This window comes from Artemia sp. Qi Xiang Cuo, chromosome 1, assembly GCF_049724085.1.
Source record: "Artemia sp. Qi Xiang Cuo chromosome 1, ASM4972408v1, whole genome shotgun sequence".
NCBI classification, from domain to species: domain Eukaryota; kingdom Metazoa; phylum Arthropoda; class Branchiopoda; order Anostraca; family Artemiidae; genus Artemia; species Artemia sp. Qi Xiang Cuo.
In genome coordinates this window covers 57280676-57287249 of record NC_142794.1, presented here as the reverse complement: position 1 = coordinate 57287249, position 6574 = coordinate 57280676, and positions in this window count along the sequence as shown.

Below are 6574 nucleotides of genomic sequence, written 5' to 3'. Positions count from 1 at the left end.
ACTTATGCGGGATATACAATGACACAGAATGAATATCAGGGTAAAAAAAATGAGATACACCATGAGCTGCAAGAAGAAGAAACTCACCACTACTCTCTATATCAATAAGAAAACTAACAAGTAGATTAAACACGTGCTCCCAAATATAGCCTTTCTTAAATCCAAACAGGATATCTGGAGTTACCAAGCCTTATTTATGACCTTCATAACTAATAACTCCAGCAACCTACAAAGAACAGAAAAAACTGTGATAGGTATGTAAGAGTAGCCCTGCTGGGTATGTTCATCTCAATCTTGATTAGACGACTTTAGTTGAGTGGTTGTATCGTTTTTAGTATCTATGATACAGCCAAAATTACAGAAGAAACATAGCTAAGCATAAAATATCAAGTGTAATGAGTCATTTTGCGAAAGAGGTTTATTGTTTTTAGTGTCCAGGATGCAGGCAATTGGCATCCTGGGATTTTATGTCCTGCAAAAAGGATGTACATAGATCACGAGTTTGAGAAAATTCGTTTGCAGCTTTTTAGCAGTCATTCAGCGCTCGTCGCGTGAACATCACGTGTGCTCTGCGCGTGTTAAATTAATTTTCGTGAAGCTGCTAGACTGCAGTGTCTGACCTTGGAACGAAATTGGCGAATGAATTTTCGACGTGATCCAGATTAACGCAATGAAAACTTTGCTAGTCTTGAATCTAGTTTTAAACTTTGTCTGTCGATGCATGACAAAGGGTATTAAAACGGATATGTTCGTTAACAAAGGAGTAGAGTTTTTCGATCATGGCAGTATTACCTTAGACCTTAGACCTTAGATCCTCCTGCGCCACCAGGGGTGCTAGAGCATCACTGAATAGTCGCCAATCGGGTCTGAGATGAGCCGATGCGTATACATCTTCCCAATCTGGTTGGACAGAGGCATTCAGGCGGCATATGTCACTGTTGTAGGTTCGCCTCAATGTGTTTCGAGGTCTCCCTCGCTTCCGGCTTCCAACTGGTGGCCACTCAACTGTAGACTTTGGCATCCGATTGTTTTCCATTCTTAAAACGTGTCCGAGATACCTCCATCTACGGGATCTGATGGTGTCGGTTATTAGTGGTTGATTGGTGATTCTCCGAATGGTATCGTTTGAGACCTTTTCCGACCAATGTATATTCAGAATGCTCCTGAGGCAATTGTTTTCAAAAGTAAGAATCTTCTTCTCTTGAATGTTTAAGTGCGAAGTTTCAGCCAGTATTATGGAAGCCAAAAAACTGCTGTGGACTTACTATGAGGGTAAATTCGGATATGACGAACGATTAGCGAATGCAAAAAAGACTGTGATTACTTGACGGATATTACGAAAGCGAAATGGCACTGTCATAAGGACGGATAAGAGCTTCCAACTTTCGTTATTCTCGAACCGAAGTCTGTTTCCACGTGTGGTGACGAAATTGTAGTCTGTATTACTACCAAAATGAACGAAATGACGATAAAAATTGACAGTGAGCTGCAACAGTTTTCTCGCAAGTTAGATACTCTGAACAATGGTTTGAAAGTTATTGCCGATTCCAAGAATCAGCATACAGCCTCTTCATCAGTATCTAAATCGCCAAATGTGGAAAAACCACTGTTCTCGGTTGTCGTGAAGAATATGCCTCCTTATTTAGACGATCCAGGAAAGCGTATGGACTTTATAACAAGCTTGGTACAGGGTGATTCAACATTAGCGGATGCAGTGCTCAGGCGGAGAAATAAGGAATGGCAACTGTCAATCTCTTCGAAGCAGGTAGCAGAAAAAGTCTTGGCTGCCTTCAAAAGTACCCATAAAATTGACAATCGACTTGTTAATTCCCAGTTCATCGGGATAGAAATACGTGTCTCCAGCAACATGGCGGAGGACCTTCTGAAAAGTATGACAAAAGACTGTGAAAAAGCAATCAAGTGCGGCAATTCGCAAGCGTTTAAAATGTATTGCCCCTCTAAAAGTGCAAAAATTGGTTTTGAACGATTCCGACTAGAAGAATTCTGCTTTTTGCCTCGAAGGTGTTATCGGTGCCATCGTGTGGGGCACATAGTGGTGGACTGTAAGGAAGCTGAAAGTTGTAGCCACTGTAGAGAAACTGGCCACACAAGCTCACCTGAGAACCCTTGTGAAAATCCTACTTGGTGGCCGAATTGCAATTCGACTAGGCACGCTCCCAAAATGTGTAGTATTCTGTCTTGGAGTATAAATGGGAAAGCACCTGACAAAACAGTTCTGCTTGATACTATGAGCCTAACAAATGAAATAATTTGTGTACAAGAGCATCTGCTTTCCGAGGACAATACTAACCTGCTCAAGTTCTCAAGTTCACTCCAGTGTTTTATTCGGCCAGCTGAACATGTGAAATCCAGAGGTCGGCCATCTGGTGGTTTAGCCACTTTGGTGAGAAAGTCTCTTCAGGCTGAACTTTTACCATCAAGTAAACACTTCCTCGCTGTTAAAGTTCGCGATACTGTGATAATAAACGTCTATCTTCCTACTATTTATAGATCTAGCCTCTCGGACAGCAAGTTCACGGCTGCCTCTACTCAGCTAAGCCGTTTCGTGACGGCTCAAATTTCTGGGAATACGAAAGTTCTATTAATAAGGGACTTCAACTGTGACCTGCTTAATACCGAATCTGAAAGGACTCAAATCGTTATAGGTTCCCTTTCTGATCAGTTAAATGTCGTTGATAGGGATAACGGTTATACATTTATCAGTGTTGCCAACACCGTCTCAAATCTTGACCATGTGTTAACGAACATCCCGGTGAGTGACGAAGTAAAAGTTGCAGCTGACGGTTCATACTCTGACCATTTGCCTTTGTCATTGTCAATAACACTAGACTGTTCAAAATTGTCGGGTCCGTGTAAATCCCAATGGAGAGTATACGGTGACTGGAAACAAGTGTCGAATGATCTCTTTGCGGCTACTTGTGGCAAAATCCTGAGTAAAATAAAAGTTCCCTTCCATCTGTTGCAGAAAAATGCAAACTCATATTGCAGTGAAAGTGAAATACGTCTACCACGATTTCTCAGTGTCACCGATCTTAATTTACCAGTCCGTTAAAAAGCTGAAAAAGGTATACTCGAAAGGCTGTGATAGTATTTGTGCTCTACATCTTTCTTTGGGAGGTTATGTTCTTTGCCATCCCATTGCCCTTCTATTTCACATGATTTTGACAGAAGGTATAGTCCCGAGTTGCTTTAATGTGGGTGTTATCCCAATATTAAAGAAGGAGAAGCCAGCCGAACAGCCTTCTTCGTATCGGCCAATAACGATATCTTCAGTATTTTGCAAACTATTCGAGATTGTTGTGTTTAATGAGATTTATAATAAGAGTGAGATGCCTCCACACCAGATTGGTTTTCGAAAAGGCCTCGGGTGCACCCCTGTACTTTATCTTCTTGCTAACATAGTACTTGATGCTCATCTCTCGCGAGAAACTTTGATCTTAGGTCAGTATGATGTTAGGAGAGCTTTTGGCTCTGGGATTCATGCCCAGATTTTGGTAGAGCTGTGTAAGCGAGGCGTGCGTTCTTCTATTGTAAGGTCACTACGTGATACGCATAGGAACCTCAAGCTTCATGTTCGTTTGCAAGATGGTGAGCTTAGCAAGGAGGTTTCCGTACATAAGGGAAATAAGCAAGGGACTATAACGTCTCCTACTTTGTATAATAATAGTGTTAATAATGCACAACAGGTTATCTCTCCGAGTTATATTTTCAAGCATATTGGCCTGTCCCTTCTGGGTTTTGCAGATGATCTTTTGAATCTCTCTCGGTTGCTTTCTTCATTAGAAAATAATTTCTCGCGTCTTGAAAAAAGTTATGCGGATATTGGTTTGCAGTTTAATGTAGAAAAGTCTGCTATCTTGTTTTTTAATTCCCCTGAAGATAATGCTACGGTTATGCTTGGTGGAATTACCGTTATACCGTCTAGTCATCTTACATACCTTGGTCTGCCGATTGGTCGTAATCACGAGAAACCCAGTCTTTGCTTATTAAACACCTTTCTAAAAAAAAGTGCGCATTGCCTATGCGGGTGTTGTCACTAGCCGTCACAATTCAAGCCGTAAATATCTGGCTCGTCTCTTATAATGCAGTAGCTTTGCTTCATGTCTTGTACCTGTCTCCTTTTTGGAAGCTCCTAAGTGCACGAAACAAGAAAGACAAAAGATCGGTATTTTTCAAGTATGCCCGATATCTGCTTCAAGTGCCGCCTTTTGTTAGAAACCGCCATATTGTTGCGAAATATGAATTGCTGAGCCTCTGAGTACCGTGGAGGAGGTAATTCAGAACTACGTAAAAAACTAGAGCTGCTGGACCACGAGTGGTCCACCTTCTCAAATAGTTATGTTATTATGTAGTTCTTTCTGTTTGCGTTTGCTTTTCTTGTCAGTTTTGCTTTTCCTCTCTTTTCTTGTTTGTGCTCCGTCTTTTCCTGTTGATTTTAAGACACGTTATTACTGAAATTTATTCATTCTTTCATTTAATTTTGACAAAAATCATATGATTAATGTCATATTTATGAACACAGTTCAAGAGAATAAATTACATTATTCCCCCTCCCCAGGAGTGAATGCATCGTTCTTATACCTATGACTCATGAAACATTGCAAAAGGAACATAGCTAAGTATAAAATATAATGTGTAATTATTCTATTTACGAAGGTCGTTTTAGGAAGTTTCATAATGCCTAGAGAACAAAATAACAGCCTAGATAATCAAATGTGACAAGACGAATCCGAGCAGCTAAAGTAAAGGGTATTGAAAATAATGTCTAAAGTAATAATAAACTAAAATGAAGAACAAATAAATACTCAGTTAGAATACTTGCGAAAGGGACATTTACATCTAGTCAAAAACAAAAGTGAAGAACAAAGAAATATTCAGTTCGAAGTTACGCGGCATCAAGAATTTAAACGAATTAAAAAGAAAGGTTAAGAACAAAGAAATATGTGCTTTCAAGACATGCGATGACAAGGAGTAGAACGAAATAAAATGAGAGAAAAACGAACTAAAAATGAAAGTGAAGAACAAAGAAATATGCGACTAAAGGATATGCCACAGCGAGAACAAAGAAATATGCGACTAGAAGATAAGCAGTAAGAATTACGAGCGATAGCGAGAAAGCAAGTATCAGAACGTGCCAAAGATTTAAGTGAAGAACAAAGAATTGTGCTGTTAGAAAACAAGCGCCATCATAATTATTGACGCCAAGAAAATGCGGCGCGAAAACCAGCACAAACCTACAAATATGCCACATATTACGCAACTATTAATTACAAATCATTGGGACCCTTCAACCAGGCATTTACGCAGAGGGGGGGAGGAACACCCCCCCCCGAAATATCACGATTTGTTTTTTTATTTTCCCATATTTTCAGGTACTTCTAAAAAAAGGGATAGTGGCTAATTGCTGATCTAGACATAATGTGTTAACCGTTTTTGATGATTTTTCAGCCTGTAATTACCCGATTGGCTCACCAACATAGTACCTGTCCAACCATTTCCTCTCCAACTTCTCACCCTCTGTCAAGGAATCTTTGAGCTAACTTTTAGTCTTTGAACATCATTCGTGGGTGGTCCTTCTCTAGGGGATGAAGCGGTCGTTCTTGCAATTAAACCCAGGCCTTTTCAGTTGACAGTCTAAAACCAAGTATCGCTAAAGATAGGACAAGTGTGAGGAGGTCGAAAAACAGTGTTCTCCAACTTTGAGGTAAAACACGACGAATTAGTGAGGTTGACTCGGAAAAAAGTGGCAATAGTGATCAGCTGAACATTGCCGTTACGACTGAACCTTTGACTTCAGCTCAAGAATGAATATCAAATACTGAAGTAGTAGCAGGCAAACGTGATGAAGTAAACACTGACGTTGGGCTTGACATTGGAACGTTTTTTGTAAGAAGAGGTTCACTTTTTCAATGAAACAAAGTACAATTTTCTGAAAAGGCATTTTAAACCAAACAAGGACTGTCCTTTCGCAGTTCAAGTCACAGGGTTAAAAACAAGGAAGTTTCAAGTTAGCTTGATGGATAAATACGTTTGGCTAGTATTATCTTCAGCGAAAAAAGGTGTTTCTGCAAATATTGTGCTTTGTTTGCTTTGTGATCAAGCCGAAAGATGGTCACCAAAAATCAGGGCAGCTTGTCATGGAGCCTGACGTGAATTGGAAAAATGCCCTGGAAGTCATCTCTAAACATCAGTCAAATTCCTACAATAGAAACGCTTTTGTTTGGGGGAAAGTGTTTTGGCAACAGTGAGCAGGCAAAAGTCTTCTATAGTGGGTCTTGAATACTTAGGAAAGAAATTAAATAGAAATAAACGGAGAACGGCTTCGTCTCATCAAAGAGACAATACTGTTATGTGTACGGCAAGGACTTGCACTGCTTGGGGACGAGGATTTGGGGAAAATGACCTTTGTAGAGCCTGTATAAACGACGGAAATCTTAGGACCTTGCTACGCTATCGGATGAAAGATGATCCAATAATGAAAGAGTTTTTTGAGAAAAGTGTGGGCAATGCCCAGTAGTAGCCCCAGATTTCAGGACGCACAAGTGAATTCGGC